Here is a 22,914-nt window from a genome sequence, read left to right on the forward strand (position 1 = left end):
TATACTTCTCAGTAAACATTTGCTGAATGAATGAATGTTGAAGAGACTATTCAGGAATTGTTCCCAGTCCAGGACTTTACATGTAGACACTCAGTTAATATTCTATAGCTCAAGATTGAGAAAGATACCTTACAGATTACATTAATGTACTGTGAAGCAAAATTCTGGCTTTGGATAACATAGCCGCTAATCTTGGCTCCTGAGCATGAACGATCTCCACTTGATGAATCAGCACAGCCCTGGGTTCCGCAATCGATTCTCACAGGAGACAGAAGGCACAAGCCGGGGCCTCTAGTAGCTGTTTGCCAATCCATCCTTGAATTTGCTTTGCTGGCTACATACGTCTTGCAACTCCATTTCCCAGCAAATAAGTTATTGAATTATTCTTTAGTAAATGAGTCCTTTCAATCCCCAACACCAATTTCCTAGAATCCTTGCTAGTTACTCAAGACTGGGTTAGAGATTTGTGTGTTTTCATCTGTTCCCCCTTCATACTTCCTCTCGAAACCTTTGGGAAATCAGTAGTTTCCCCTGTATAAGAGGTTAGGATGTCCTTCCAGGAAGAATTCTTGGGAAGCATTTGAAATAATTCCAGCTAGATTAGGTAATACTATGGTATCAATGAAAAATTCCCTGATATTGATCATTGTAACTGCACTTATTCTTAGGAAATGCACAGTGAAGTATTTAGGGGTAAAGAGGCATGATGCCTCCAACCTACAGATGGTTCCAGAAAACAGTGTGTGTTCATGGAGAGACAGACTGACAGGTTGATAGGCATAGAGAAAGAAAGAGATCGAGAAAGGGAATGATAGAGCATAGGACACAACAAATAAACAATTGATGAATTTTGGCAAAAAAGTATTTTGGGAGTTCCTTGCAACTTTTCTGTAGGAATGAAAGAACCTAATTACGTAAAAATTAATGTCTTATGATGAGTTATAAAATATACAATAAAAATTTAAGAGATACAAACAACAACAACTCCAGGCTGTTTCTTTAATATCTGGTCCCAGAGGGAATGTTCGTCACCATCCTTGGCCCTGTCCACCGTTCTGAGTCCAGACTCCTCTCAATGGATACCCTCTGCATGCTCCTCCCTCTGAGGGCTGAGCCCATCACAATATCCTGCTGTTTGCTTTTCCTGCTTTGGGTCAGGCATCAGTTGTGAGGCCCCAGAGGCTCCATAGGTCACAGATGAGGATTTCTGGATGATCTCTCTAAAGCTCGGTTCTTTAGATTTTATATAAGATGAAAGCTTTCTTTAACTCTCCCTCATAAATGCTCAGAGCATATTCACAAGTATACTTAAATACATTATTCAGTTTCCCACAACATGGCTTCTACTTCTACCCTTTTATTTCATCTCATCCAGGTAGGAGAGGTGTTGTCAAACCAATCTTAAAAATTGCCTTCAAAAGGTCTATGTAATTCCAGCCCCTTTCTTTGGAATGTGTGTTTTATCATTTATCATTTTCTTCTTAGTCTTTGAGATCTATGCTGGAATTAAGCCCAAAGAGTTAGATTTAAACTGAACTAACGAGCAAAATAGAAACAGACTCATAGTTAGAGAGCAGGCAGACAGCTTGGTGCGGGGGTAGGGTGTGGGTGGAGGAGGAAAAGGGTATAGGGGGATAAATGGTGATGGAAAAATTAAAATTAAATAAAAACATTTATCCTGAAGAAAAAAATAAGTACCTGATTATAGTGACAATTCATAACCCATGACCTTCAAAGGAAAGAACAATAACTACTGATTTCTTTCTCAGGTAAGTTAAAAAGACGACATGGCAGCAAGGTTTAATCTAAAGGTCACTGCTAACACTAAGACGGATGTACACACAGGTTCTCTTGTCATTTGAAAGATAGGTCCTGGGCTGCTTTGCTTTATATTGTAGTTTCCAACTTTATTCGGTGAGGAAGCTTCATCTAGCATGCTGGTTCTCCCAGATGGTTGGTCTTAGACGCCCTTACACTTTTCATCGAGGATTCCAAGAGAATTGTGTGTATATGAGTTACATCTACAGATATAAAACCTATTGGAAATTAAAATAACAAATGTAAACTATTACTAATTTATGAAAATAATAACATTGAACCATAAAGCAGTAACATGTTAATTAACATGTCATTAATAAAAATAACTACATCTGCCCAGCTGGTGTCGCTCAGTGGTTGAGCATCAACCCACCCACCAGGAGGTCTCAAGTTCCATTCCCTGTCAGGGCACATGCCCGCGTTCTGGACTCCATCCCCAGAAGGGGGACTGCTGGAGGCAACACATCAATGCTTCTCTCTCATTGATGTTTTACTCTCTCTCTCCCCCTCTCTGAAATCAATAAACACATATTTAAAAATATATATAAAAATAACTATATACCTCCAAAAAACGAGTAACAAGGTTGTCATTGTTCAGCATCTTTGCAGATATTTTGAAATCTCTAATTTAATAGGAGGTAGCTGAACTCTCATGTCTGTTTCTTTAGTCAAGTTAGTCCATTTGTTGTGTTATCATGCATCATGCAACCTCTGGAAAATTCCATTGTACAGTCGTTAGACAACGACATTTAGAAAAGGTATAATGAAAATAGTTTTGGTCTCATAGACTTCCTGGAAAGGTCTTTGGGTCACACTTTGAGAATCACTAATACAGAGGACCCAGCGTTTGTTTTGGAGTGACAATCCTGAGTTTGAATTCCAGTTTTGCCTCAAAATGGTTTTCAGGTCTTAATTGAAGTAGTTGCTCTGTCTGAGATGCATTGTATCATTTAGGAAATTAAGGTGATACCTCTTCATAAATAATTAAATTTATATATATATATGAATCCGTGAGCCAATAGCTCACTGCTGCCCTCCTGTAGCTCCCTCCTCTCCCTTACCCGCCCCCGCCCTGCTCATAGCTTGCTGACCTACCCCCTCCTGTAGCTCTCAGCTGCCCACTTGTATCTCACTGCCCCACCCTCCTGCTGATCCATGATCCGATTGTTACGCTGTCGGTGGTTACATGATGACCATTTGCATATTACATCTTTATTATATAGGGTATATATATATGGCATCTCCCAATAGTTGAGCACAAATCAGGCAAGCTTTCCCTATTTCCCTTCTGCAGATTCATTGGCACTCATAACGATATGGTCACAGTCTGTATGAATTTCCTTGTGAACTTGGTAAGGTTATATTTTACCACCCCTCTTTTTTTCCAGTGTCTTCAGTGGGGGGAAAACAAAACAATATAAAATAATAGATTTTGCCAAAACCGGTTTGGCTCAGTGGATAGAGCGTCGGCCTGCCGACTGAAAAGTCCCAGGTTCAATTCAGGTCAAGGGCATGTACCTTGGTTGCGGGCATATCCCCAGTAGGAGATGTGCAGGAGTCAGCTGATGGATGTTTCTCTCTCATCGATGTTTCTGACTCTCTATCTCTCTCCCTTCCTCTCTGTAAAAAATCAATAAAATATATATATTTAAAAAAAATAAAATAATAGATTTTAAGATGTTTTGAAACAGTAAAAGGCACATTAATATATAAGAAATGCAATTATTTTTACAACAGAATGACAATGTTAATGAATGTTTGGTACTTAGACCAAATTCAACTTTTTGAAAGATAAGCTAAAATTTGAGTTATGATAAATTATTTCCTTAAAAATCCTAGGTATGGGCATTAAATCATTTCTAAATCCCTGATTCTATTGTCAAGGTGTACAGCACACTGAAGGGTAAATGCGCTAGGGGCAGATAAAGACGCTCCGTTCTTCCATTGTGAGCTAGCTTTCTAATTTGGAGCAAATCAACCTCTTTGGACAGCACCTTTCAACTTTAAAATGACTTTTTGGGGGGTTACTCATCTTTTCAGCTCCAATACTGTATAATGCTATTGTTCTTTAACTGTAAGGTAACCATTGGATTTTTTAAAAAAGAAATTATTTTTTTTGGAAGATGTTTGGCTCATATCAGCACTACATATACATGCAAATTTTTAATTGAGAGCCACTGTTGCATAGAGGAAAAGTACGAGGTATCTTGATAATGACTGTTCTCCATCAAAAGAAAGCTAAATCAGTACTGGGAAGAGACATTTACCAGAAGGAAAAGTTCCTATTTTATGGGCTCATGATAGAATCTCTACCCATTAGCTCCATTTCTTTTCTCAATAGTCCAAAACCAATTTTATAACTCACTTGTCTCGCAGCTAAATGTGCAGCCTCTGCAGAGACGACTTTGTGAAGCTTAACCATACAAAATAGTATGTCTAAAGATGCCAGCATATATTGGCGGGGGTGTTTTTATATTTGAAAGGTGCTTTGTTTCTGTTTTCCTTTTCCTTTTCTGATGCAGGCTTACAAAAACTGAGCAGAAAGAGAGACATGGAGAATAGAACACAGAGAAACTGAATCAGACAACAAGAGCTATGGCTTACTTGTGCACTTATATTAAAAGTTCAGCATGCACCAATGTTGACTGAGTGTCAGACAAGGTCAGAGTTCTACTCTCATTAAATAATCATTGGAAAGCTGCATCAATTCTTCATGCAGTGATTTGGAGTCCTCATCACACTGTTTATGTTACCACCCGTTAGGTAGCCTTGCTGAGCACTGACCCAGGACGGATTAGCCACCACAGGTTTCTTCAAAGGGTTCGCAGAGTAAACAATATTTAAACATTAGAATGATGCCTTTTCTTCAAGGTTTTTCCTTTCCAAAGCACAGGAAACCCAGACCCATTGCTATGAACAGGTAACAGCAGGTAATATCAGTAATAATAAACTGACACGCCCTGGCAATGGGCAAGGAGACACCTGATTGGTGGGGTTGCTCTTATATCAGTCAAGGGCAAAGCAGATGTACAGACCTTAGTTCATCCTAGCTTGATGCCTGTGTTGGTGGCCAGAGCTGTTTCATGCCTGAGGCACATAAAAAGATAAACTGACAAACAAAATATAAGTAGAGGCATAGATACATGGAACAGACTGACATTGTCAATGGATATGGGGAAGGTTGGGGGACTGGGTGAAAGAGCGTGAAGGGATTAGCCAAAGAACATATATGCATAACCCATGGACCAGAACAATAATGTGGCGGTGGCAAGGGCTGTGTGGAGGTGGACAAAGGGGAACGAATGGGGACATCTGTAATAGTGTAAATAATAAAAAGAAAGTTTTTAAAAAAGCCATGAATGTGCCTATCTATATTTCTACAGGAATGAGTTAGTAAAGGCATTCTTGACACAACTACACTAATAAAAGGCAAACATGCAAATTGACCATACCTTTGCCATGCCTTAAGCCACACCCACCAGCCAATCAGAGCTACTATATGCAAATTAACCCAACCAAGATGGCGGCTGGCAGCCATGGAGCTGGAGCAAACAGGAGGCTTGGTTGACTCAATGATGGAGGAAGCCAAGCTTCCCGGCCGGCTCTGAGCTCCACTCAAAGTAACAAAGTTTCAATTATAGAAGGTAAATAAACCCCAGATACCTGCTTTCAGCCAGCTGTGGCCATGGAGCTGGAGTGAGCAGGAGGCTTCCCTCCCACCCGCCTTGGCCGGCTCTGAGCTCCACTCAAAGCAACAAAGTTTCAATTGTAGAAGATAAATAAATCCCAGAATTAAAAAAAAAGAAAAAAGGAGAGGCTGGGAGCTTCCGTTGCTGGAGCGGCTTGGCCAGACTGAAAACGGCCCTCAGCCCCTCACCCAGACTGGCTAGGCACCCCAGTGGGGACCCCCCACCCTAAAGGGGGTGTGGCCAGCCTGCAAACAGCCATCAGCCCCTCACCCAGGCTGGCCAAACCTCCATGGGGTGAGGGTCCCCACTAGGGGGGGGGGCTTGACCAGCCTGTGAACACCCATCAGCTCCTCACCCAGGCTGGCCAGGCACCCCAGTGGGACCCCCACCCTGATCTGGGACACCCTTCAGGGCAAACCAGCCAGCCCCCACCCATGCACCAGGCCTCTATCCCAATGATGGCGAAACTTTTGAGCTCGGCGTGTCAACATTTTGAAAAACCCTAACTTAACTCTGGTGCCATGTCACATATAGAAATTTTTTGATATTTGCAACCATAGTAAAACAAAGATTTATATTTTTGATATTTATTTTATTTTATATATATATATATTTTTTTAAATATTTATTTTATATATTTAAAAGCCATTTAACAAAGAAAAATCAACCAAAAAAATGAGTTCATAGGCTCGCCATCACTGCTCTATTCTATATAATAAAAGGATAATATGCAAACTGACCCTAACAGCAGAACAACTGGGAATGACTGGTCACTATGAAACACACTGACCACCAGGGGGCAGACGCTCAATGCAGGAACTGCCCCCTGGTGGTCAGTGCACTCCCATAGTGGGAGCTCTGCTCAGATACAAGCCAGGCTGATGGCTGCCAGTACAGCGGTGGTGGTGGGAGCCTCTCCCACCTCCTCAGCAGCTCTAAGGATGTCCGACTGCAGTTTAGGCCTGCTCCCCGCTGGCAAGGGGACATCCCCCGAGGGCTGCTGGGCTGCCAGAGGGATGTCTGACTGCCAGCTTGGGCCCGATCCCCCAGGGAGTGGGCCTAAGCCAGCAGGTGGACATCCTCTAAGGGGTCCCAGACTGCAAGAGGGCATAGGCCGGACTGAGGGTCTCCCTCCGCGAGCGCACAAATTTTTGTGCACCAAGCCTCTAGTACACTATAATATGGGAAAAATCATCACACTTCTCAAAGTTCCAACATTTTTACTTTTAAAAAATATTCACTTCCTGCTAAGACTGTGTTGTATTCCAAAAAAAAAAAAAAATGAATTTTGACTTCATATTAGCAATACATAATATTTTCTTCTTTTTCAGAGAGGAAGCAAATCAGAGCACACTTTTATTATCCTGACAGGGAAATGTCCTGGGTGTCCTGTTAATTGAAATGGCCAGCTTCCTTAGGCTCAAAAATCTGTCCAGCGGTCTTATTGCAGCAACATAATGCGAACCACAGGCACAGATGTAATGAGTCACATTCACAACATGCTACTGGTTAAATTGATTTAGGGAGATAGAAATTTCATGTTGGAAAATAAACTGATGGCTGCAGAAACATGCATTTAAAAACTGCTAATTCATACTGATGAAGAACATCCTTCATACTGCACTTCATTTGCATTCAAGGTCACAAATGCTGTTAATACCAAGGTCAAGGGGAGATGATAGTGGGTCTTCCAAATAATTTATTTTAAATTTAAATTGTTAGATCCAATATCAACTTGGAAGGCAGTATTCATTCTCTTGCCACATATATGGACATGGCTTTTGTTTCTCAAAATGAAATTTTGCATCAGCTCTCTGGGTAGGGATCCAATGGTGCAGTATATTACACAAAAGCAATTTGTAGAGGTGTTGAATGAAAAAAAAGTTAATGCATTTTTTGCATCACACTAACATCTATGTGAATTGATTAGTATTTTGACTTTACTTGCAAATTTTGTTTCTGGTTTCTCTGGTCAACAATTTTTCTTTAACACTGCAAGAGTTTAGTAGGGGGGAAATGCTATAGGTTGTTTTTCCTGCTTCTAAAAACAAAAACCAAAATCTCAAAATGGCATTTTGCCTAGCAATGTCAAAGCAGCTAGCATAGCACCAACCTGGAGATGAATCATGGGAAAATGTCTCTCCTGTTGGCTACTCTTGATCATTTCACCTCTACAGGCACCAACTTGTTAAGTAGACACTTCAAGTTACAGTATTTGCATTTATTATAATTATGACCTTAATCATCACTGTATGAATTGATTCATGTAGCTATATCCTCTGTACATTTTAAAATATAATTCTGGGACTGCCTATAATAATAATTCCATTGGGCTTCAAATTTCTGCAATACTTTTAAAGAATCACCCCCAGCAAATTAAATTATTTTAAAAAGAATATTAACAGAATACACATTAATGAAATATGATGCCCATATATTTATAAACTATGAGGTCATACTGCACTGCCTTCATTTGACTGAATTTCTCTCCCCATTAGCCTGTCAGACCATAACCAGCAATCCTGTATCCCAGGTGTTTTGGATACAGAAGAGATGGTCAACAACTACCTTCTGAAAGAATAAAGAAGTGAAACAAGATTTAAAGGACTATAAAGTTGAGAGATAGCAATTCCTTCACTTAACTGATATATGTCCTATTTTCAATAGGAATTTGACAAATAGTTACCATTTACAAAGTGTTTATTTTGTACTAAGAAAAACACAAAACACCTTACTTACATAAATTCATTTAATACTAGAAATAATTCTACAAAGCAGGTATTCGTCTCCCATGAGGATAACAAAACTGAGCATGTGCCAAGGAAAGTCTAAGAGAATCACAGGAGGTCATATACCTACTAATTCATAGATCTGGGATTTACACGTATCTTTTCCAAATTATTCTAAAGAAATGAGCTTAAACTATCAAAGAACAATCTAAGCATGTCAAATTTTCAGGTTAAACTTTTTCAAGAACCTGAAATTCCTTAGCAGAGATTACAGGGCTGTTAGCAACCTAATCTCTTTTTACATTTTCAATCTCTTCTTCCAACTTTGGCCCTCAAGTCTTACAACACATTCTGCCCACGTTAAAGTCCCCTACCCACAACATGTCATGCTCTGTTCTATTTCCCAATGGTGCTCCACAACATCGCTCACAGCCCCTGCTCATCTATCAGTTCTATAATTTAAAAAAAAACTTTGAAAAATCATTAAAATCTCTTTAGTGAAACTTTCACTATTTTTTTTCAAACTATCCTACTTGATGTTTGTTTATCTACCTGCCTCAGTTGGGACTCTACTATGGTTATTTACTTACATATCTGATTATTTCATTAGATTGTGAGCTCATTCAAGACAAGGGCTATGATTAGTCATTTCTCTATTCTTAACATTTAGCACAGTGCCTGACACAAAATAAGTGCCTAATACAAATAAGTGTAAAATCTCCATACTACTATTGTTTCTAATAATTTTTATCTCCTGATCTAAAATCATATTTTCCTTAAATGTAAATATCTACTGAGGATAAAGCACAACACTTCCCAGGACTCAGCAGTCTGTCTTGGGGTTGTTGTCTCTAACATCTCCTTTGGAAATCTTGTGATATATTATAGAGTCACTATACTTCCCCCCAATTCCAATCATGGGTTTTAAATAGCTCAACAAATCTTCAGAACGATGACTTAAACAATAGTGATGTTAATAAGAGAATTAATATGAACACCATGAGTCCCTTGTCTATATCTGGGAGTAGATAATTAAAGAGTATACTGTCCCTTCAAATGTCCAGAGCGATTTTATCAAGTGTATGGTGAAATTTGGATCAATGGTGACCTTTATCCATCACACTATTCTCCTAATAAAAACTAACCTTTTTCCCCAAATTACCTCTATTTGTGAATTATTTATTGAGATGTTACAAACTGGATAGGAGACTAAATACAGATACTTAAATCCTAAACATATACAGGAACGTAACATAATCACCGCCTCCATGACATGGTTAGGAACAACATTTCCTCTGTTAAAAATCCATTTCAAATTAAGTTGCAGAAAACATTGTTACCCATTTAATGTGCATGGATTTTGTGACTGAGATTTTCCCCTTTAAATTAATAAATATAGCACAGGATAATACTTCTGACGCTGGTGCACTTAGCAAATACTTTAATTGATCCCAGTTCTGAAAAACAGACCTCTATGTACTGTGAGTTGCTCTCCTTTGCCAAGTTATAAATACAAATGCAACAATGGTTTTTAGTTGAAATATAATTACAGCCAGTGTGACAGCAGCAGAACTGTGGACAGCTGTTTAAATAGGAACAATGGACTTGAAAGGAAAACATAATACTATGGAAACACACGTGGTGCAGCCTTAATTCTAGAAACAACAAGTATGAGATTAGAGCGTCAAAGAGCCATAAACCTATTCTGTTTAGCTTTTATCTGGACATAATATGTGAGAAAATACACTATAAATGCCCTACTTCATGCAGATGTGTGAGTGAAAGGATATGAAATCTTTGATGGTAATTAGAGAAAAAGAACTGCTGTTTTTAACTTTGTAGTCCTTTTCATTTCACACTCTATTTAGAATGGTAACACAAAAAACAGATCTCAGCTATATTAGTTGAATGTGCTTCAATGAAGGAAGAACTATCATCTGATTCAATTAATCTTGATTTGGGATAAGTGCTTGATAAATGATTTCCCTGGAAGGGAGGGACCATGGCTCATTGCACTTTGTTTTCAACTTAGATCTGCTGAGTACTCACCGTGTGACTTTGGCAGAGTCATTTAACCTCTCCTTACCTCTTTTCATTTGTAAAGTATAGCTAATCTTGGCCTATCTCACTTGGCAAAAGTAAACACTAGCACCCTATATTTAATAGGTCTGAACGTGGACGATTATTGGATGATTCATGGTAGAATGAGAATATTATCATGTCACTGGCAAGCCTCTGAACAAATTGCTTTCATGTAGAACTGTTTCTGACAATTGTATACTTTGAATTCTTTTTAAACAAGCAGGTGCTGTGATATTTACTTTGGTCTATTAGACTGGCTGCATAAAACTGGAATTATATAATCTTTATTGCTAAGTCTGTTTAATGCATATACTTTTATTCTTTTGGTTATTTTGGTTCTGACTCTTGTAGTCCAAACCATTAGCCAGGTAGTCAGTGATATTGGCAGCAAGACTGATAATCAGATCAAGAAATTGCCAAAGAGACGATGTCTGGTGGTGTGAGTTAAGGTCACAGTTAAACCAAAAAGAGGAAAAGCAAAGGAAAAGTTGGTTACTTATTGTCATTTAAAAGAAAGGGACAATATTACAAATATTTAAAATGGAGTCAGGTCTATGAAATATAACCTTATATTAAGGTACAACTTTAGTTATGAAGCTTTTAATTTAAATTTGATATGAAGATGTTAGAATATGTTTTCAAAGAGAAGAAGTATTTGCACCAAATATAGACATGATATGGAATGGTTAAAGGCAGAAGATTTCTAAACACTATTCTAAATGGTATTAAGTATTTGAAAAGCACTGTAGTCACATTCAAATGTAGATTTTTAGCTTATTTTTAAGAAAAAATAAATTGTACTTACTATGACAGCCATTACTGATGAAAGCATTTGAATTTTTTTCACTAGAAGTTTTCAAAAATATCCTAAATTAATTTTTTAACAAAATTGATATAATGATGAAATCTTATTCTTATTGAAGAAGAAAGAAGTGAGCTATTTCATCTAACATTTTGTGAGCCTTTATGTTCTATAATTATCTTGAAGAAAAAGCTTTTTCATGTACTAAATGAAAAATTGATCTGAGGTTTTGGTTTGTTTTCTAGAATGGAGCTTGATTTGATTTTTTTTTTAATTTCGGCTTCCTAGAACTGGGCTAGGTTTTGTGTGGGAAAAATAGCAGAAATATAAATTCAGAAGATGAATTAATGAGAAAGGGCCACCATATACAAATGGGTGCTAGGACCCCATTTATTTGCAAGACAGTTGGCTAAGACTGAAAAGTGCATGTTGTGTACAGCTCACAAACAGTCAATTCAGCTCTGCATTCCTGGCGCCTATTCCTGGGTTCCACACATAGCAAATAGTGAATAAATATTTGATGAACCTGTCAAATAGATTGAAATCATAGACCTAGCTCTCTTAGAGTATTTTACTTCCTCAACAAATATTTATTAAGCACCTATTATATGTAGACAATATGGTGAATAAAAATATACACAATCTGCTTTCAATCCAGTTAGGGAGACATCAAACAAATAAACTCACGGAGAATATAATAACACTCAGAAAGCACCCTCCAAGACAGAAATTGTGTGAAATTGAACTGACCTGGACTAGGAATCCAGGCAGGGTTTTCTAGATAAGTGACTCCTGAGCTGACCTGTGAAAGGTGAGTGTTAGTGGTCTGACGTTAGTGGAAGCAAGCAGAGATGACAAAGATCTCCCAGGAGAGGAGAGGAGAGTGCGTGGAATGAGGGACCCTGTAACGGAAAGGGCGTGTGGCTTATTTAATGAAGCAAAGAAAGAGGGAGATGTGTCTGGAGGTGGGCTGGGCGCACCCTATACATACAGCATGGTGGCCCCATTACAGAGATGACTTCTCATAAGCCACCAAAGGAAAATTCCCTTCGTGGCTGCAGGGCAGTCACAGTCTGGGCAAGGCATGGGAAGCACCTACAAGGTGCACCAGGCTCTTCTCAGAAGGACTGAAGACTTGTCTGCAGAAGTTGTCAGTTTTTGCCTCGATGCTTCAAAGAGAACCAGGGGATGGGATAATAAATTTCTTTCTCAGCCATTAATGAGAGCAAGAGCTATATAATCGTGACTGAACAATAGATCTCAGAAGTGTCACAATAAAAAAAAAAGGAATTAGAAAAGCCTAAGTGCTTTACTCTCACATTAAAAGTTCTGCATACACTTGTACTTTTATGAACAGAGATATGTCATGTGCCTTTTGTATATTAGAGTAGTGCCTGCTCAGTTATGCTTGAGTGGAAGATGTGGTCAGGAAGTAAGAGACCCTCCAGGTATTTGTGTCTAATCTTCCTCTAAAATTCAAATCACTATCTAGACCATAATCATCTTCTGTAACGGAAAACATTGTTGTAAAACTTCAGAGCACAGCTTATCCATTTGTGGCTCCTCTAACCTTGAACCAGAACCAACTGGACTGAATCCTAAAAATGAAGATTCTGGGCCTCTTAGTTCTAAACCTTTTGGGTCCTAAGGTGTGCCCTGAGAATCGGTGGAAGTAAAACATCTACAGGTGATTCTCAAGAACACCTATGTCTAAATCTTAGGCAATGATCCCCAAGCACTCACATACATGAGTCACTGGGGATCTTATAAAATGCAGATTCCCAGGGCCCACAACCAGAAATTTTAATTAATGAGATTTGACGGAAATACCTAAGCAGGACTGGGCTTAAAAAACAAAACAAAATTCAGGTGAATTTTATGTGCAAAGTTAAGAGCCACTGGTTTAAAAGTCCTTCCTAGTTTATTTGAACTATTTCTAGTAAGATCTCTCAGAAAACCCGTATACTTCTGTATTGTAAGTTCACTGAAGTCAGGGTACTGTCTTTTTCACCTTTGTTGTCTTAGCACTAGGATAGGGTTAACCCTTACCCTTCTTTGGATGTCAGATGAAATGTCATTTCCTTCTACATTCGATGGAGATCTCCTGCTATAGACTCACATATCTCTCTGTAATTTCCCCAATTACTCATCACCCTTCTTCGAAGTAAACTGAAAAATTATCTTTCTTCTAGGCCAGCTGTAAATTCTGGGAGATGTTGTTTATTTTGTGCTCAATAGAATTATTAACATCTAGCGGAATACCTAGCACTTAATAAATACTTATTGAATGAAAAAAAACGTGTATTAAACCTTTCTAATACTGGAAGACTATGATCTCTCTTAACCTCCCCTTTACCAGTGGATTTAAGGTTTCTTATATCCTAAAGCAACTTTTTAGGTTACTATAAGAAATAGACATCAAATTAGAGTAGAACTTCTCAACAATGATTGGCAAAATGAACCAAATTGGGCTACCTTTCACCATCTCTGCAACCCTGATCCTAGTCCAAACTGCCTCCATCCTTCCTTGGAGGGGAAATCAAATAGACTTGGAAAATGAAGGCATCCTCATCAGAGCAAAATTGCTCAGGAATTAGATGGGTATTAAATGAAAAGTACATTTAGAAGACGTAGCTTTAGAAGAAAACTGTCTTCAAAATTAAAATAAATAATGAAAATATAAATAAGATAAAATGAGTAGAATGGGGTCCAGAAAAAAAAAATCTGAGTATCAACAGGAATAGCCTAAATAACTGCTGGTAGAAAAGGACTTTATGAGTTTGTAATGCAAGGATAGAGGAAGTACTATGAGTGATGCTAAAAAAAGATCAGAATCTGGTGTCTGGAGGCATTGTAGGAGACACTGAAATGGCCAATCAAGACTCCTGATTTAATAAGGACTTTACTCTAGTAAAAAATAGTTTAGTGGGCTTGATAAGTGGGTTGCAAGTATGAATGCCTCCCCTCCTCACTTTCACATCAAGAGGCATAAGTAGCAAAAGGTATGATGTTAATGAAAGAAGGCAGTGGAAAAATATGTTATTATGGACAACTTGGTCCCTGTTATGAACACATAAGGAGACATCATTTTGAGAAGAAAATTTGTTCAGAATAAAAAGGAAGATAACCAAAGTGAGCACAGGACATGAGATGGATATGTGTGAGATATCCCTTACCTTTTATTTTCTGAGAGAAACAAAAGATACCTAATCTAATCTTGAACTTAAACTGGGGGGAGGGGGGGTGGGGATTTATTCCATTTGTTTCTGTCCAATTTTCATCTTGTTATGGTCTCTTTTCAATCCTAATTCTATTGATTTTTCAACCTTGTTCTCCATCGTACTGGAAAAATATTAAAATAACAGGTTAAAGAAACACTAACCTACAGTAATAGGAATGCCGTAGTATTTTTCTAGCAATGAAAGATACCCATAAAACCTCTGGTACAGACCTCAGGCTCCATACAGCGGTGTTCCATTCATAGACACTGAAAATCAAGTTCAAAACTCTTGGAAATGTTATCAGAGCTCACTATGTATTGTGAATCCAGGAGAGAGAATGGTGACAGCAGTGAGAACACAACATCATGAAATATAGAAAATACCTTCTCTGGGCTGAGCTTTAAGTACCCACCTGGTAAAGCACCAACTCTGGGTGAGGGAGAAAAGATGATAGTGAAAGAAAGAGTAAGACGATAGTGAGACAAACAGAATTGCTATTGGTGGGAAAACAGAGAAGCACATGGAAATTTATAATGTTGAAAAATCTAAATATTTAAAATTAATCAAATTATAAAATAACAGTGTTACCTGTATTGACTTTCTAACATCAATAAGCAATTTACCTTACAGTTGAATGTGAGTTGTGCATTTGTATTTATTTCAGTTCTTCTGATTGACAGATAGGTGATCTCAGGGACAGCCTTTAGCCTTTCAAGTCTCAGTCTTTATCAGTAAAATGGGGATAATTATTCTATTTGCTTCATAGGGTATTTGATTAAATGAACAAGATCATAAAAGTGTTCATGATGGTGCCAGGAAGCAAGAACTTCAAACACTTAATTTAGTGTTAATAGCTATGATTTGCTTTGATATCTTTTGCTAATATTCACCAATAATAGAGTGTAACATTATGGGTCCCTCCCCTGGGATTGTTTTTTAATATGAGCAATACAGAGTTTGGACTAACTTTTGCAGTGGTTCTCAACCTTGGCTGCACATTAGAATCACCTGAGAATCTTTTTAAAATCCTGATTTCTAGGCCTCATCCTCTGGAAATTCTGTTTCTTTGTTATGGGGTGGGGCCACAACATTAGTAACAAAGAAACAGAATTTCCGGAGGATGAGGCCTAGAAATCAGGATTTTAAAAAGATTCCCAGGTGATTCTAATGTGCAGCCAAGGTTGAGAACCACTGTTTTAGAGTGCTTTTTTTTTTAAACAAAACACTTAAGGATTTCACCTGTCAATAATGAAGAGTGAATAAAGGTGCTGTGCTTCTTTAACTTAAAAGTACATTTTAACAGTTTATTTCATCACCATTGTGATCTACTCTGCACCTCGCTCATTGGCCCCAAAACAATATGTTTTGGGAAATGCCATCTTCAGTGAAGTTTGCTTGGATGCTAGCTGTGCCCAAGCCAAGATTATATGCAACAAACAGAAACCTCCATCAGTCCCCATTTCCACACAGTTCCAGCTTACTACACTTATAGTTGAATTTTCTGAAGTAAATGTCAATTCTTGTTTCTCACTTAAAATCAAACAAAATGAACAAAAAGTGGAATTTTGTGACCTTGGAAAATATATGTACATAAATGTTCTTTGCAAGTGAATACAGGGTTAAATAAACTTGTGACAATTTATTGAGAGAAGGGCTTTTTTTCCCCCCAAATGCTTTTATTTCTGTAGATGAAAATAAAAACTATATATGTCAAACTTTCAAAGACCAAATTCTTTTTCAATTTTCCTTTCTTTTATTGATGTTCAGACTATTAATTTCACTACTGTGAAAAGTTGTTCATTTTAACCAGGATAATGGTATGTAATGTGAATAAAGTTTATTAAATAATTGTAATAATAATAATAATAGAATGTAAAGACAACTAAAGATTATTCAGGGTATCTCAGGAAAACTGAAAATAGAGTGTCCCACTGCTCTAGACATTCCACGGAGTGAATGGCCTTGCATACATAACTGGAAGCCCAAGTCAAAACAAAAGAAAATCAAAGGGATCTTTATCTAAATGATAAGGATAAAGCCACTGAGATTTAAAATATTGATATAGAAATACACAAGTGTTGCTAGAGATTTGTTTTCTTATGGAAAGTACTGAAAACTTAATAGAGCTTTTAAAATACTATCCTGTGTTTCACAAGAGCTACAGCAGAAGTTGTTACATGGTAACAGAAAGAGTTACCTTCATGTAAGTTAAACATTTAATGAAATTGAACAACTCAGGTTTAAAATTTAATGCAAGGCTTCTAAATGGAATAATAATTTTCTAAGTAATCTTGGAAGCATAAATATATTTACAGAAAAGCTGAAGTTTCTAAAAATTTCACCGAAGTATTTTTCCTTTGGAAAAAACATAGTGTTCATGAATAGCATTTTATGGTTTGAACAGTAGCAAAATAATAAATTGATGGACTTTTTGTAGAACCCTTGCTGTGCACACAGAAGACATTTGGGCACTTGTGCATGAATACATTAGCTGCAGAAGTAAGGCTAACAAGAAACAATAGTGAACAGTGGGAGATGAGACAGTAATCGTTTAGCATCTTAAACACCCAATCTACTGCTGAGACCGGGATCCAGGTAACCATGTGAATCCTTTCATTCCCTGAATCCCCATATTATCAAAACCTACCTATTCTAACTCCACAAAATTATCTGACCACCACTCATCAATCCTGCAGACACATTCATAGTCCCTCTTTTCCTCGGATAAATGCTTTATTCTCTTAACTCTACTCTTTCCTACTTACAGTCAGTGTGCTACTCAATAGCCTGAGTGAGCTCCTCAAATATAAATTTGGTCAGAGTATTTCTGTGCTTAACACAAGTCAGAGCTCCCTATCACAACTAGAATTAAATCTAACCATTTCTCATGGTTTCTAGGACCCATGTGGTTTGCACCTATTTCACCTAACACTTTCCTTTGCCTTGCACCGAACTTTCATGCTCTCCTCTCTCTGACTAGAACAAACCACAGTCATTCCCCTGTCAGGACTCTTCATATGCCAAACCTACTACTTAGAAACCTCTTCCTCCAGATATTCCAGGATGGTTGTTATTCTTTAGGTTTCAACTCAGAGGTTACTGTCTCAAAGAGGCCTTGTACTATCCTATATAAATGGCCCTTCTACTCTTGATTCCTTATTCATCATCCCATTAATATTTTTATTGGTTTTCCCCCCTACTACAGTATAACTCTATGTATGTGGGTTTATTTTCTTTTTACTCCACTAGAGTGTAAATTCCCTGATGGCCAGGATCCTGTTAACATATTTATTGCTATATCCTAAAGTACCTCCTAAAACCAGTGCCTGATACCTAGTAAGCATTGGTTAGCTGAATGTTGAATGAGTGGAGGGATCCATTACCTATACCTCTCATCCAGATACATTCCCTATCATCTCTAAAGCTACCTAATCTCAGAATTCTTTTCGTTTTTTTATTGGGATTTTACACTGAAAATCTTTCATTACTGTTCTAATGGGAATTGACCCCCTTAAATCATCTATTCAACTTATGCTCCCAAAGTCTTTTCCTGAAACCTCCCAGGAAATGAAAGTTGACATATGGTTACAAAGCAGTATAAGTATTATCTAGTTTCTCCCCACCACTCCCAACTTGACCTTCCTTTACTTTCTCAGTTCAGATGTTCCATTAATTTAAGAAGAGAACTTTAGATATTGAGACATAGCGATCCTTAGGACATCAAGTTCCAACAGTATTGTCACTGCTGTGTGATGGGTAGTGGCTCTGGGAACAGATCCAGGCAATAATTTCCTCCAATAATGGTAATAAAGCTGACTAAAATAATTACATAAATAAAACAACCACATAAAAAATGTGCCAAATAGTTCCATGTGCTAAATGCTAATTTACACATAAGCTTATAAAATACATTTGATGTTTGAGGCTACCTGAATAAACTGTGAGCTGTAGAAGCCCAGAGGACAGGAAGGTCATCATGGTCTGGAGAAATTATGGAAGAATTATGTAGAAAGAGGAGGGACTTGAGATGGGCCTTGAATTAGAGTTGGATTTAGATAGCTGCTGTACCTAGTCACATAATTTCCCCTCACCTCACTTTGAGGGGAAATTTGCATCCCCTCCATGCCGTTTCTCTGGCCAGCTGCCATAGCTGTCAACAGCAGCAGCCCTTTTGCTGAAAAATGGCCAACAAAGTAACTGTGAATAATTTGAGGCTTAAAATTTCCACACACTGAAATGTTGATGGGTAGAGCACCTTGGGAGTACATTTGTATGAATGCAAATCCTTTTTTTTTTTTTTTCAGATTTGTCCTAGCAGCTTTAAAAATGTACAGAACAACAAAATACCAGAAGTTATGCATTAATTGAAGTCAATAACCAATGCAAAAAATCTTAATCACTTGCAACTAAACTGTGCTTCAAAGGAATTAATCAAGGTGATAATGTGTTTCGCCATTGGCTTTCACATGGCTCATCATGAAGAAGGTAGGATGCGTGATGCAGGAGCCCCTCTCATCCCCCACTATGATCACACTAGGTAAAGCTCTGAAGCTTTCTGAGGATATCTTTCTGTGAAAATCTAGTATTCCTACATTGTACATTTTAGACAACAACAACAACAACAACAAAACAAAATGAAAGGAAAGAAAGACAGGCAAAAAATCAAATAGGTAGGAGAGATGTTATTTCAGGAACTCTCAGAAGATGACACCAACTATTCATCCCTACTGATTGCAAAAAGATCAAAAGAGCCAAATATCAAAGCCAGCAATGTCATCCTTCTTTTTAATGGGGACTCTTTCCAAAAAAAGGATCCATTGCCTGGAGCTCTTTCATGGTCACTGCCACTCCTTCCCTTTCCCCTCAGAGTATGCTCCAATTACAATTTATGATGGAATCCACTCCTTGCATGATGGCCACTCTTTGGCCTTGGCAAAGTTGGTCATACAGGTGCCAGCTGTTGGCCAATTGCTTCATTGGCCAGTCCTAAGCAGGTATTCCCTTGATGACATAAAATCTAATACTTTAATTCCCATGCCTTACATAAGTGATCTTCAAATGTGGTCATATGTAGACCCATCCAAGGTAGAAAATTTGAAAGTAGTGAATGTCATCACTTCCTCTTTAAGCTAAAATAGAAATGGGTATTTCCAGTCAATTTCAAAATTTCAGTCTTCCCCAGAAGAGAACCTTGAGTCACCTTTGTTTTTTAGGAACTAAGACTCAAGACTAGTGCCTTTTGGCATCCCCAAAGGCATATTATTACCCTTCAATGCAAACCAATTAGAAAAAGAAAGGTAGGCATACTGAGTGCCCATCCAAACTGCAGTCCTCCCCTAGGCATCTATACTATTCCGTGAGACCTCAGGTGTTTTCGGGTGTAAGGACAATCAGGCAATGTGGGATTGGATCAGGAGCATTGTGAAATATATACCTTCAATAGAACCAGCATGGCTTTTAAACCTAAGTGAAAGCTTTTGGAAATCTTTTTTAAAATAATTTTTAATTTTTCAATTACAGTTGATAGAGATAATATTATATTAGTTTTAGGTGTACAACATAGTGATTAGACATTTATAAAATTTACAGAGTGATCACTCTCATAGTCTAGTACCCACCTGACACCATACATAATTATTGCAACATTATTGACTATTTTCCCTATGGAACTCTTTACAATTTTAATCCTCTTCTAGAATAGTAATTAGTAAACTGAATGGCCATGCTTGTTTTACTGCCTATCTTTTTAGTCTATAATTTCTATGACTATGTAGGGGCTGTCTCTATTTGCCCTTAAAGATCTTGTATGCTATCTGATATATATTAGTAGTACTAGCATATGAACAAAATAACAATGATCATTTCTGAAGTACTTCCTATAGTTAGATAACCTGTTTTATATTTATTCGCTCATACATGAATGATGTACAACAGTCCTGTGAGACTATTAGTAGCCTTATTTTTGCTAGAAACAAACTGATAGTGAGTTTAAATGACTTGCCCTACATGCAGCGCTAGCAAAAGGAAAACTTGGATTGTAATCAAGGTTTGTGTGACCTTAAAGTCCATGTTCATTATCTCCATGGGGTATTGTATCTATTAATAATCATTTATTTAATATATTTTCTGATAGGAATAAAATATGGTCATGCCAAATCATTATTATTAAATGGGTTCAGACATATTATGAGTTCATTCAAAAGTGTACAGTTGGCCTCTAACATGATGTTAAAACAAGGTATTCTGCTGCTGACATCACTGTGTATCACTAAGGTGAGAAAAATTAGCATAGTCATAAAGGAGGCTTGCTATTTGCTAAGATGTAGAGGGCTACCAAAAAGTTTTGTGGTGCCCATATAGTAAGGAGCCTAGGTCCTTTTTGAGATGCCATCTATCAGGGTTTTTCCAGGGAATCTTCTTTTCATGGAGGTATTATACATGTTGAGTTAAGCTTCATGTTTTTGTATAAATTCCCCTTGAAATTTTGAATTTATATAATTATTCACCAAACCAATGTCACTGTTGAGTGAAAAGTGTTTTAGAGTTAACTACACTAATCATACACTTAAATCATACAGCCTAAATTACTGAACCACTTTCTGCTACTACATTTTCTTTATCTAAACATGGAAATAATAATTTTTCCTCATAATGTTGTGAAATAAAATGAGATAGGTACATAAAGGAAACCAGTACTACTAGATACTTGAAAAATTCCCAAATCTATATCCAAATTACATGTTCATTTTTGCCCTCTCTATATAAACAATTGAAACTATATTATTGAACTACCTCAAAAAGACAACAATAGCAGGTATCTTTTTTTTAATTGATTTCATAGAGGAAGGGAGAGCGAGAGAGAGATAGAAACATTCATTATGCAAGAGAATCATCATTATTAATTCTCTGCCTCCTGCATACCCTCCACTGAGGATCAAGCCTGCAACCGGGGAATGTGCCCTGACCAGGAATCGAATCATGACTCCCTGTTTCATGAGTCAACTCTCAACCACTGAGCCACTAGCTAAGCAATACTAAGTATCTTTAGCTGCAAGCCAACAAAATTAATGAGTTTAAACATAAGCTATTATTAAATTTTATTGAAATACAACTACTTAAGCTAACTGAAAATATTAATGGTAAAATTTATATGTAGCTCAATATTTCCCAGCACTCTTCAAAATATTTTAAACCCAAGTCATGGAATTTATTAGGCACACTAGAGGCCCAATGCATGAAATTCATGCAGGAGTAGGCCTTCCTTTCCCCGGCTGCCGGCACTGGCTTCCCTCTGGCACCCAGGACCCGGGATTCCCTCATAGCCCCGACTTCGTCAGGATGGTCGTCTGGAAGGATGTCCAGTCTAATTAGCATATTACGCTTTTATTATTACAGATAAGTTAAATCATTAAGCATTAGCTGAGTTAATTACATGTTGTAATTATTTGAGAGAAGTTACAATTGTCATTACTGTATATTATGATCCAATTTATTTATTTTCAGTAAAAATGTAACACTTTTAACTGTCAAAATATATTACTTTATGAAATTTAGACAACTGGTAACTTTCATCACTAATAACTGTAACTCAAACAAAAATTTAATGGATATAAATACATTTTCTTCCTTTTGTACATTTATAAATTACATGCAATTATCTTTTATTTTTATCAGAGTGGTAGGTTAAAAAAAAAGCACAGTGTTATTAGATATTTGAAAACAGAAAAAAATTAAATTCTTAGTAGTGCTATAGTTTCTCTAAAGATGAAGGTTAACTATTTTATTATGGTTTCTGCTCATGCCAGTTTTTCCACATAATGAAGCTTTTCAGGATGCTGGCAATTGTTCCTTTAAAATTGGAACAAAAGAAATTAATCCTTTTAGAGGGCGTGATGATTCAAACCTGCCAGATGGAAAAAAAAAAGCTCTAATCTTACTTCAAAGCCTGCCTTCTTCTCTGTAGAAAGAGTTTCCAAAGACAGTTCTTTTTCTATGAAAAATGAAAAGAAACTGTCCAACATACTTATGAATTGAGAAGATATGCTATTATCATGAAAATTAAATATAAGTAGGTCATAAAATTATGAAAATGTATAATGTTTCTTCACAAGGGAAAATGAAATGCACATACCTATTTTAAATATAAATTCACCTGTAGAATAATCACTATCATTTAGGACTTTGGAAAAATCTGCAGTACAATGTAAATTAATGTAGACAGAAACAAAGAAGTAACAATCCCTCAATGACAGGTATCAAATCCATTTCACTAGGACATTATTCACATTATTTCATTGAATCTCTCAAAACCTTCCTAATTTTGCAGTGATGTCTTAAGCATATTTTTTTATAATTATAAGAAATTAGGAAAATCTATCTTATAACCTACTATTTTGCCCCTTTGGATTTTTAATGACATCGGCATTGCAATATTACCAACTTTGAGTAGAACTGGTGGCATTCGGCAAGGAGACATGGAGGTGGGAGCCCAGGTGCATTAGAAGAATGAAAACTGAAAATCACTAAATGGAATTCTTCTTTCTGGGTCAGTTCTGGAACAGTAATTATCAAGG

At 37.1% G+C, this 22,914-nt stretch overlaps 1 protein-coding gene and 1 pseudogene across 2 annotated transcripts in view; one reads left to right on the forward strand and one right to left on the reverse strand.

Moving 5' to 3' along the window:
* The window catches only part of SYT1 (synaptotagmin 1), a 547,526-nt gene that overhangs the window by 385,014 nt on the left and 139,598 nt on the right, over positions 1-22,914 (reverse strand). The window lies entirely within an intron of this gene.
* Positions 4,775-4,918, forward strand: LOC139007907 (small nucleolar RNA SNORA48; annotated as a pseudogene).

This window comes from Myotis yumanensis, unplaced genomic scaffold (genome assembly GCF_028538775.1).
Source record: "Myotis yumanensis isolate MYYU_CA2020_CCGP unplaced genomic scaffold, mMyoYum1.0.hap1 SCAF_3, whole genome shotgun sequence".
NCBI classification, from domain to species: Eukaryota; Metazoa; Chordata; class Mammalia; order Chiroptera; family Vespertilionidae; genus Myotis; species Myotis yumanensis.